Genomic DNA, 12,614 nt, shown 5'->3' on the forward strand with positions numbered 1-12,614 from the left:
TTAACAAAAATGATAAAATTAATATAAAATAAAATGATAAGATAATAATTTAAATAAAATAAAAATGGAAGCAAGCCAAAATTTTTATTGAAAATTTTTTTTTTTTTTTTATATGTCCGGGATGGCAAATGACTCTACTCCACCTGATGGTAAGTGGTAGTAGAGTCGAAACGCGACGACGGCCAGTACAGTCGGGAAGAATGTTCTGTACTAGCCGTCACCGCCTTGCCGGCCCGCAAGATGCCTCTTCACGCCTCGTTTGAAGGAACCCGGGTTGTAAGAGGAGGGGAACACGTGAGCTGGTAAGGAATTCCATTTTTTGGTAGTGCGACAAAGAAAGGAGTTGCCAAATTTCTTTGTGCGCGATGGAATTGATGTCACAGTTAGGCGGTGACATCGAGAACCAGCTCGCGTGGACTTAAGAAGGAAGGGGGAAGCAGGAATTAGAGAGAATAATTCCTCAGAGCACTCGTCGTGATACAGTCGATAGAAAGCGCTCAGTGTTGCTATCTCGCGACGCAATTGTAAAGGTTCAAGGGTGTTTGTGACCTTTACGTCGCCAATAATGCGTACTGCACGTCGCTGCAACCGGTCCAAGGCCTCCAGTAGGTACTTAGCGGAGCCATCCCAAAGGTGCGAGCAATATTCAACGCAAGACCGTACCTGTGTTTTGTATAACAGGCACAGTTGTTGTGGCGTGAAAAAATGCCGCACCTTGTTCAGAACTCCGAGTTTCCGTGAAGCTGTTTTTATAATAGCCTCGATGTAATCCCTTGGACTAAGATCGCAGAGAACGTCCATCCCCAGCATGGCGATTTTGCTTTGTATCATCAGCGGTGTGCCACAGAGGGAGGGATGAGGGTAAAATGGTGACTTTTTCGCTGTGAGAGCGCATACCTGTGTTTTCTTGGCATTAAACTCAACAAGATTATCAGAACCCCATTTGGCAATGAGCTCTAACGTCCTATCGAGTTCAATGACAAGATTCTCCCGCCTCTTCTCAGTTTCCGCCCGCCCAGCCACTGCGCGTCCGTGGTATCCACCATGCACTGTACTATCATCTGCATAGCAATGTATGTTCCCAAGAGAGAGCATATCATTGATATGCAAAAGAAAGAGTGTGGGAGATAGCACAGATCCCTGGGGGTCCCCAGCATTCACTACATAGAATTGTGAAGCGCAACCATCTACTAAAACACGAAGGCTACGCTTGTGTAGGAAGCTGGCAATCCAGGTGCATAGCTGAGCAGGCAGACCATATGCCGGTAGCTTGGAGAGAAGACTTCTGTGCCAGACCCTGTCGAAAGCCTTGGAGATATCGAGGCTGACAGCCAACGATTCTCCATGCTTGTAGATAGTTTCATCCCAGAGGTGTGTTACGTACGCTAGAAGATCACCTGTGGACCGTTTTGGTCGAAACCCGTACTGACGATCATTAATTAGACAGTGATCTTCTAGGTAATGGATCAGTTGGTTGTGTAGAATCCGTTCCATCACCTTACAAAGTACTGTGGTGATATCTATTGGTCGATAATTTGCCGGGTCAGACCGATCCCCTTTTTTGGGAACCGCTTGCACATTAGCTCTTCTTCAAGCGTCCGGCACACATCCCGAAGAGAGAGAAAGTTGGAACAGGCGCGTTAACACAGGAGACAGCTCCGCTGCGCACTTCTTCAGCACTATGGCTGGTATTCCATCGGGACCGCTAGCTTTCCGTACATCAAGTGATTGCAGCTCCGCACGCACATCACGTTGCCCGATTTTAATGTCAGGCATCGTATGGCCACATGAAGGTATTGTAAGTGGCAGCGCACTACAGTCTTTGATGACGGAATTGTCGGCAAAGAGTTTAGCCAGGAGATCAGCTTGCTCTTGCGGACTGTGAGCTAGTGATCCGTCCGGATTTTTGAGCGGTGGCAGCGAAGGTTGGCAGAAAGTGTTTTGCACAGACTTGGTCAGACGCCAGAAGCTACGGGAGCCCCTAGGATGCGAAATAAGGTTATGACCAATCTGTATACTGCGCTGTGCATCCGCTTTCGTGAAACGTGAAGCGAGCGACGTATTGACTTCTGGTCTCCTGAAGGTCTGCTATGTGAGCCCTCTCGACTCGCACTAATTCTTGTGCATGACGGGAGCGCTAATTCTCCAGGTGGACCCTGTGCCTATTTCTCGAGTCCGAGACGGAGAGGACGGTTTCGTACAGCCCCTGCAAGCACTCATGACAAGTGGCATTGTACTCCCGCTTCATGGTCGTTGCGGCTTCCAAAGCCTCCTTGTCTTTGTACAGGTAGCTGTTTGCTACCCCCGTAACTCTGTCCATCTCGATCCCAGTGCCTCTTCCTGGCGTTCGGTTTAAAGACATTTATTTATTTATCATAAAGAACACAAAAGTTCAGAAATTACAATAATTTTGCCTAAGGGGACATTTAAAAGTCTGCCTTATGAATTATATACAGTGAGATAAAATGTTGCGGTAGTTATATTACACAAACATGTTTAGGTAGGGGTTACATTAACTTATAAATTATTTTGCACATATTCCATTACACGTTTTTTGAATATAGGAAAACTCTTGCTATTAATGATTAAGTCTGATAATTTATTATAAATTTGAACTCCTTCGAATAAAATGTTTTTCTTTCCATAGTTGGTTCTGGTTTTTTGAAGTTCTAGTTTATTACGTTTTCTAGTGTGGTATGTATGTGTTTTTTTATGAAAGTGTAATTGTGAATGTGTTTTATTTGTTATTATTTTTCTAATCAACATGCAGGTTTTTAAAGTGTATAATTGATTTATATTAAGAAATTTTGTTTTTTTGTATAATTCAGCGGATGGCGTCATATAATCATATTTATAAAGAACTTTAATAATTTTATTTTGTAAAGTTTGTAATGGCTTTATGTTAGACTTCGCAGCAGTTCCCCATATTTCAATAAGATATTCTATATGAGGTTTTACTAAAGAATTATAAATAATAGGACGAATTTTATTAGGTATACATGAGGAAATTTTACGTAGTGCTCCTATCAAAGGGGATATTTTATTTTTAAGATGATCAATGTGGTATTGCCAGGTTAACTTGCTATCCATTATAAGACCTAAATATTTTTCATGATCAGTTTTATTTATAGGTTCGTTAAAAATTGTTAGTTGGTCATGATTTGGTATATTTTTATTTTTAGGCGCGAAGATCATATATGATGTCTTTTTGGTATTAATAGTTAATAAATTAGACAGAAACCATTCGCTAATAACATTTAAATCACGTTGAGCTACGTCAATTATATTTTTAATGTTATCACCAAAGTAAAATAAGCTTGTGTCATCCGCGTAAAGAGTTACATCTCCAGACAAATCAATTGTACTAATGCTATTTATATAAATTAAAAATAATAGCGGTCCCAAGATAGAGCCTTGTGGTACTCCATATGTTAACGTTGCGGGCTTACTTTGAAATTTTCCGATTTTAACAATTTACTTACCGTAACCGTAACAGCCTGTGAATGTCCCACTGCTGGGCTAAAGGCCTCCTCTCCTCTTTTTGAGGAGAAGGTTTGGAGCTTATTCCACCACGCTGCTCCAATGCGGGTTGGTAGAATACACATGTGGCAGAACTTCAGTGAAATTAGACACATGCAGGTTTCCTCACGATGTTTTCCTTCACCGTAAAGCACGAGATGAATTATAATCACAAATTAAGCACATGAAAATTCAGTGGTGCTTGCCCGGGTTTGAACCCACGATCATCGGTTAAGATTCACGCGTTCTTACCACAGGACCATCTCGGCTTTTTTTTATTTATTTACTCTGGTTTTCCTTCAAAACGTATAAATCTTTCGCCTTTTACTAAAGATTTCCGTGGAGGGGAACACTCAAACAATTTGCTTGCGACGATGTAAATATGATTCTAAAATTTTGATTGCCGAACCTGTTATACCTTCTTTATGTAGTTTTTGTAATAATAAATTATGGCTGACCGTGTCGAAAGCCTTTTTTAAATCGATAAAGATACCTAGAACGATTTGCTTACTATCCAACGCGTTTTTAATTTTGGTGACAATATCCACAGTTGCTGAAAGTGTATTAGATTTCGGACGAAAGCCATATTGTTGACTAAAAAAGAAGTTTTGTTTATTGAGGTAATTATGTATAAAGACGGACATATATTAATTTTTCTAAAATTTTTGACAAAACTGGTAAAACAGATATCGGCCGATAATTCCCTGGATCTGTTTTACTTCCGGATTTATAAATTGGCGTAACTTTAGCAATCTTTAGACTTTCAGGGAATTTTCCTTGTGTAAGACATTTGTTAAAACAGTCAGTAAGATTATCTAGAATAAAGTATTTTATACACTTTATATCTTTTACTCCGATGTTATCGATGCCTTTACTTGTGTTTACGTTCAATTTGTCGATTATTTCACTAACCTCTTTTTTGTGGTGGGTGCAAATGACTGAATAGTGTTATTTTGTGAATGTGAAAGACTGGAAGTAAGTTTTTGATGATATGATTGGGGTATTTTACTTGCTAAATCTGAACCAACAGTGGAAAAGAAATCATTAAAAAGTTGACAAATCTCATAAGGATCATTTACTACTATATTGGAATCTCGAACAAGATTAGGAGGTATGATATTTATCTTATTTTTGTTATTGACGAGACTGTTATTTAAATCCCACATTTTTCTTGGTCGCTTTTTACATTTTTCAAAGGCGTTGGAATAGGAGTTAATTTTAGCATTTCGTGTAGTTTTGAAAGCTTCGTACCTTTTGGTTTTGAATGTTGTTTCCCTTTCGGTATTTTTAATATCAGCTCTATGTTGGTTCCAGGCAATATTTCGATCACGCAAACTATTCAACACCTCTTTGTTTATCCAGTCTTCTCTGGGTTTATTTAAAATTTTTATTTTTGTGCATTTATTTTCTTGAATTTTAGTCTTAATTAAATTTTCTAATATTTCATAATCGTAGTCTTTATTTTGGATCACAGTTATTTCCATTGATTTATATAAAGCAGTATAATCAGTTGCCAAGTATTCATGTGTCTCTCTTTTCTTATCAACTTTAATCTGTTTGATATCTAGGTAAATCTGCTTATGGTCAGACAAGGGGGTATCAAGGAGAGCCATGTGGAAATTCACACCTTCCATATTTGTCAAAACGTGGTCTATAATAGATTTTGTTGTGTGTGTTTCTCTTGTACAAAAGTCTTCATTGAGATTGTTAAGGATTGCATATCCAGCTTCATTTATCATGTTCTTATAGTTATTTGTATTATGGTCATCACTTGGCAGGTTGATATTAAAATCTCCAAATATTAAGCATCTACATTTTTTCTGTAGCTGTTGACTGTAGCTTTCTATAAAATCTTTTGTTTTTGTATTAGGTGGTTTGTATATAGCTCCAATATTAATTGCATATTTTTCTATATATATCCAAATGTATTCGTTTTCTTCTCTATTAATAACTTCAACATTTTCATGCATAAGACAACTATGAATATATATAGATACTCCTCCCCCAATCCCACCCTTTCTATAACTATATATGTGCGTATAATTTGGAATCTCAAGTAATGATGCATCTAAATCAGACTTTATCCATGTTTCAGTAATCAGTATTATATGTATAGTGCTTTTTATTGAGTGTATGTAGTATGCATTTTATTTCATCCAATTTATCAATTTTTACAAGACTTCTTATATTTGTATATAAAAATTTTAATGATGATCTAGTTTTATGGATGTCCTCGTAACAATTCAGTTTCTCATAGCTAATATTAAGTTCTTCGTTGTATTGACTATTTATTTTGTCAGTTTTGGTCCCTGGCGCGTACTGTTTTTTGGGTTGTACTTTACAATTTTTGGAACATCATTTACATATTTTATAATAAGGTCTTTTTCTCCATTTTTTTGTCGGGATATCAGTTCATCTTGTAGTTTATTCATGTGTTGTTGTTGACACTGAGTTTGATCAGCGTAAATTCGGATTTTGTCTAATTTATGTTTGCGTTTATTTTTAAGTATATATTTTGCAGTTTCCTTTTTTTTAAAGCACACTTTTAGAGATCTATCTTTATTAGGGTTGTATTTTCTTAGCCTAAAGACTGTAGTAGGGTTTGGGCAGTCCTCATAAATAGTTTTAATTAATTTCATAGCTTCATTCTTGTCATAATCACGTCTGATTGTGCTATTAGGACTTTTTGTTTCGGGAATCCCTACTAGTATGACATTTTTTTCTCGCTGAGAGCGCTCTTGTAGCTCTGAAATGGTTTCCTCGCATGACAGGGGATATTCTTTGGGATAATCAGTTTTAGAGTTATTTTTTAAATAACAAATATCATTTTCAAGAACGTGTATTTTTTGTTCTATAGTATCAGTTAGTGACTTCATTTCTTTTAAGTCGACTTTCGTTTGGTTTTGCTCCAATAATAAAGATTCTAAAGCAGCATTATTAGACTTTAATTCATCTTTTATTTCTTTTATTTCCTTATGTAAGGATAAGGAACATTCCTGGTGCGTTTTTTTGAAATCTTGAAAAAAAGACATCATCTCCTTCCGAAATTCGTTAATCAGAGAGGCACAATGACATTCGTATTTCCTTTTTCTAAGCGTGATATTGTAGTCATCCAATGTTCGTAAATCCGGTGATGACCCACTTCCGCTATCGCTTATGAGTTTTCCGCTAACGCTTAGTGATTGTGAACTCATTTTTACTTAGATTTGCCGATAGCGTAATGAGTCACAGCTTGACGAAGCGACAATTGAGTGAAACGAAAAATAGCAACTTACTCGTTTACTCGGGGGGTGAGGGGAGCTGCATATGCCCTTATCAGGATAAAACGCAGTAAGTCCTAATAAGTTGTGTATAGGAGGCTTACCCTCCTATTTAGGGCAGATGAACTGGACCCTATGGACGATGTTTCTACATCCTCCAGGTCAGACGCGCGATGTTCCGGTCTTTCCTCTGGATGTCCGTGCGTAATGCTGATGACTGCCACATTTGGCGGTGGCGTGCATGGCGGCATTACCTCGGCTGTTTCTGCTGGTGGGGGTGCAATTGTGTATTGGGATGATTGTTTGGGTGTTAATTTTTTCAGTACGCGTGTCCTCAAGGATTTATGTTTAAGGGCAGCTTCCGCCGATCCTTGTGATGTGAATGATCTTCCACTAGTAGAAAACATTGTTTTTTTTTACAATTTACATTAATTAAATGTACCTAAAAACATTTGTGATGTGGGGTAGTTTTTATCTGGGGTGGTTTCAGGAAGGATCTCCTTGAGACGGTTTGAATGAGCCGTCGCAAGGAGGTTTTATAGGATAGGAAGGGAAGGGTAGGTTCCCTGGATCCAAATTCTTCGTGAAGAGTGCCAGCGGATAGTTTTTTTTCCGCTCTTCTCGGATATTACAAGATCTTTAGTAACTCACACCCTTCCTAGGAGCTATTTGCCTGGGAGTTTGATGCCTTCTCTTTCAGGAACTGTTGGTACTGGAGCGCCACAAACACTTTTCCGGGTGAATCACACCTTTATAATTCACGCGAACTTGTTTTTACGGTGATCGGCCCGGTTTTCGAATTTTAACGAATTTTTAACGCGGAGGCGATGTTTTTATGTCGACATATAGGCGTGTACTCTTTTTATAGTTGAAGCTGTATATATCGAAGTCAAATTAGTTTAAAAAAAATGTCCAAAATGCTGAATATTTAAAAGAATGAGGAACCTGGGTGAATTTATTTATAATCCTCAAAGTCTAATATTATCTTTTCAAAGGTGATTCTTCCACATAACATTCCAAGATGAAGTTTTCCTTGTTAAGTAATGACCGATTGCCTGGAAGTGAAACCATGTAAGCGTGTAATAGTTTTTTATAATAAAAAAAAGGCATGGAAAACATATTTATGAAGAAATGATCATTTGAGAAAATTTGTTTCGGTATATTGTTGACTTTGTTGTTGGGTTTTGTTTATTTTGTTTGTTGATTGCTTTTGAATGATTTTGGTGTCTGCTATAGATTTCCAAGTTAATGAAATTATTATCAAGTCCGAAATAATAATACTAAAATTTACATTATAATGCTGTCTATATAAATCCACATAAAAGAAGCGATACACTCAAGGCATAGACATGATGAGGATAATTTGGAAAAAAATATTGTCAGCGTTAATATATTATCAAGGCCTCGTTTAGGTTATTCAGCAAGAATGTCGATTGTTTTTAAAAAATAAATCATCGGAGTCTTTAATATTTTATTTAGGTTATGAGTGCTAAATGAGTGAATTATATTATTCATTCTATATTTTCTCATAAATTGGGTTATTAGTGTATATATTTGAGTCCAGGATGAGGTTCCAGAAGGTTAGTCCGCCGATAGAACCCTGGACACAACCCTTCGTGTTATCAATGTTTGATAATGCATTATCGAAGGCGCCCTCTATATCAAGCGATACCAGAAGTACGATTTTAGTACGAATTACGACATCAGAGTTAAGTTGAAACATTTCTTTATTATTTTGAACAGTCGAAAACTTTTTAATTCTGTTACTTTTTCTACAAAAATAACAAAATATTTAATTTTTTAGGCGCCTAATTACGTCCCGGGGAAGATATTGAGATCACAATAATCAGTACGTAAACTTAAATTTTATCTTTAAAAGTAATTATTAAAGTATTAATCGTAATTATTACATCTAATCAGACTTATTAATCATTGGTATAGTTTAAGTAATTTTAATTCTCCAAACAGATTGCACAAGTAAAATTTATTCCTGGATTTTCAACACAATCCTCATGCATCCATAGGAAACATTTTGCACAATGGATAACCATTTCTCTCCCTTTGTATTTTGAGAAAACCTTTTCTGACAAACTGGGCATTTAGCGTCATCGTTGTCACTATCTTCTTCGTCTGTAGAAACTGAAATTTGGTCTTCTTCAGAAGTCCTCGCCAGAAGATTGATTCTTACGTCGCTTTCTGGTTTTCTTTTCGTTGCTTCCTGTCGTATTTTTTTTAAATTTCTAACCCTTTTTTGTCCTGTTTTTCTTTCATCTTTTTCTTTTTTTTCTTTTCCGCGTCTATTATTTCTTGTTTATGCGGTAAATCCGTAACTGCCATGGCTTTGCCTCGCCTAGTTGTCGTTGAAGGTGGCTCAACAACTGGAAGAGGTTGTATGTCAGCTGGAACTATAAACGGGGAGGAAGGGTTACTTAACCTAGGTGATGCCGTTGGTGTTCTTGATCTAGAACTTGTGGGTTCCAAAGGAACGGAGCAATCATTTATAATAGATAATTTGCTGTTTGAATTGGTTGAAAGAGGAGCATTTGGTGAAGCCATTTACAGCTGTATCAATTTTATATGCTTTTGCATAAGCTTTCCCAAATATTCCTCCAAGTTGGTAGTGAGTAACAATCCGCCCTGGATGATTTATTAACCAATTTTCTACTTCTTGGGCATAAAAAGTTTTTAAGGGAATCATGAATGAAACGTCCAATGGCTGCATATGGTTAGTTGAATGAGGCAGGTAGACTATGGACACGCCATTGTCACGTCCAATGTCAATCACGTCTAAATTTCTTGTGTGGCTGTAGTGACCATCCAATACCAGCAAAACGGGGTCTTCCTTTGATGGTTTTACTTTTTTACACGAAATGTCTTAGCCATTTTGTGAACAACTCAGGCTGGATCCATCCCGAAGGATGACATCCACTTATGGTACCTGCAGGTGCTCCATCAAGTAGTTCAGCTTTCATGTTTTTTTCTAGGAAACACCATTAAAGGAGGTATGAATTGACCAGAAGCTGACATACAAGTCACAACTGTTATTAAAGCTCCCCTTTAAGCAGATGATAATTTGTGAACTGCTTTCTTACCTTTCGCCGTTAGGATTTTTCTTACTTTATGCTGAACGATGCTAATCCCTGTTTCGTCTACATTAAATATTTTATTGGGATTGAAATTAATCTTTTGTAATTCTGGTTTCAGTATATCAAAAAAAGATTTTACATTTTCAGCAGTAAAACCTTGTACGCGAGCTCGTCATAACGATTGTGGTTGGCGAAACGACAAGTTAGGATGGCGAGCCATAAATAACTTCATCCATTTTTTACCTGCTCTCTTTTTAGTGTGTGAAAATGGATGTGGAATGTTATTTCTAATCGTCAATTGAAAAGCCATACGTTTTCAGTCCGAAGCGGTGACACCATAATAATTCTTTTCCATTTGTAAACAATAGTTTACCAACTCCTCTTCTAATTCAACTGGCAAAATTGCGAGCAAAACTCCTTCCAACTTTTTGTGACTGCATTGATCACACTCTCTTGATAGTTTTTCCTTGCCTGTATATACTCTTGGACAGTATATTGGTTACGACTGGGTGCAGCATTGCGGATACGGCTCTTTTCCTTAGCACGTCCCTTTTTCGGTTTTCAAGAACGGTGGACCACCATGTTCTAGGATCGTCTTACCACGCCTTCGCTTTTGGGATCGTGCTTTCGCATGACCCGTGGATTATTGATGTGTAGGTGGTAAACATCTCCTCCAATTCTTCTGGTTTTGTGAGCTCCGAGACGCGTTCCAGGGTAATTCCACTGTCGGCGAGGTTGGTCTTGAATTCAGTGGAGAAGTCCGACCACTTTGCCTTCCTGGTGTTGTATTTGCGCGTTGAGATAGGCCGCAAGGGTTCTAGGGCCTTCTCTAGGCGCAGGGCGAAGGTAATGGTATAGTAGTAGTAGCAATAGTAAATTACAAAGTGACAAGTACTTTTTTGAGGTCGTCGATGCTTTCGGTGGAGGTCGGGAGGTTAGTATGTTGGGAGGGATGTGGTATTTGTTTGACAAGGGTCTTTGTTTTTTCCACCTCTTGTCGCAGGGTTGTTACTTATGGGTTGAGGGAGTACTTGATAATCAGGTAATACCTCCCTGGCGTCTGTCCGTAAATTTAAGACATTCTGGCCGGATTGCCGTGCTATTTCAAGGATCTCTAAGTTTAAATGCGATGTCATTGCGTGTGTGCATACTTAGAGGTAAACGTTCATGTAGACGAGGATCTACGCCGCGCATCTTCTCGTAGGTTTCGCTGACTAATGGTATGAACCCTGAATACTCGGAAGTTCTGGCAGTAGATATCCTGTGTAGCCAAAAGCGAGGAATGGGGCCTATATCGTATAAAGGCTCTTCTCGCATGGGGGTTGACAGGTCAGACGCGCGATGTTCCGGTCTTTCCTCTGGATGTCCGTGCGTAATGCTGATGACTGCCACAATTGGCGGTGGCGTGCACGGCGGCATTACCTCGGCTGTTTCTGCTGGTAGGGGTGCAATTGTGTATTGGGATGATTGTTTGAGTGTTAATTTTTTCAGTACGCGTGTCCTCAAGGATTTATGTTTAGGGGCAGCTTCCGCCGACCCTTGTGATGTGAATGATCTTCCACTAGTAGAAAACATTGTTTTTTTTACAAATAACATTAATTAAATGTACTTAAAAACATTTGTGATGTGGGGTAGTTTATATCTGGGGTGGTTTCAGGAAGGATCTCCTTGAGACAGTTTGAATGAGCCGTCGCAAGAAGGTTTTATTGAAGGAAAGGGTAGGTTCCCTGGATCCTCACCTGGCAATGAAGATGTTCACCTTTGAAGTTTCTGCTCTTCAGAGTTTGGCGACTGGGGCGGAGTCTTCGGTTGTGCTTGTCCGCAGCGGCGCCCTATGCGATTACCCACAAACACTTGTTTAACGTTGCCGCGTGCAGACCACGTGGTTTTTAAGGTTATTTTGTTGTATTTATTAGCCTTAATAACTCCACCGGTTGTTGTCCAAATTCTTCGTGAAGGGTGTCAGCGGATAGTTTTTTTTCCGCTCTTCTCGGATATTACAAGATCTTTAGTAACTCACACCCTTCCTAGGAGCTATTTGCCTGGGAGTTTTATGCCTTCTCTTTCAGGAACTGTTGGTACTGGAGCGCCACAAACACTTTTCCCGGTGAAACATACCTTTATAATTCACGCAAACTTGTTTTTACGGTGATCGGCCCGATTTTCGAATTTTAACGAATTTTTAACGCGGAGACGATGTTTTTATGTCGACGTATAGGCGAGTACTGGGCCGAGATGGTTGGATACCTATATTTTTATGCACTGGCATAATCAGCATAATCAGATAAAACTTCCTGATCTGGTATTTCTAAACATGGATTTGGCTGTCTTCAGTGTTGATTTATATCGCAAGATGTTTCGTTTTCATGTGTCTACCTAAATTACCAGTGTTTCCACTTGATACACTCAACACTAGCGCACAATATAGACACTTCGCTTTTCTTGGTACGATTTCTAATCTGTATCGCTCACTACTCGCTCTCTCTTTGAGTTAATCTGAATTGATTCTTGTTACTAGGATGTAAAGACATAGTTAAGGAAATAGTGAGCTACTGATATACTCGCTCTTTCAGTACGATGTATATCTTTCGCTCGGTCGTGAGCTACACAAGTCTGATTGCCATTCTTTCGTAGCTCTTCAACATTTCTTACGTGTTGTGCTAAAACTATTTTTTTTCTTTTCAACACGGTTTGAGGTTGGAAACAAATATCGTGTTTTACACTTTCAAACCCAGTTTTTATAATGATA

General features: G+C 38.4%; 1 non-coding gene and 1 pseudogene across 1 annotated transcript; one reads left to right on the forward strand and one right to left on the reverse strand.

The window, feature by feature from the left end:
• Window positions 1-1,158: 1,158 nt before the first annotated feature.
• Window positions 1,159-11,284, reverse strand: LOC126779852 (uncharacterized; annotated as a pseudogene).
• Window positions 3,803-3,918, forward strand: LOC126780176 (U5 spliceosomal RNA). The gene has a single exon (XR_007670457.1). It is a non-coding gene; the product is annotated as a U5 spliceosomal RNA (small nuclear RNA).
• Window positions 11,285-12,614: the final 1,330 nt, after the last annotated feature.

This window comes from Nymphalis io, chromosome 30 (assembly GCF_905147045.1).
Source record: "Nymphalis io chromosome 30, ilAglIoxx1.1, whole genome shotgun sequence".
Classification (NCBI taxonomy): domain Eukaryota; kingdom Metazoa; phylum Arthropoda; class Insecta; order Lepidoptera; family Nymphalidae; genus Nymphalis; species Nymphalis io.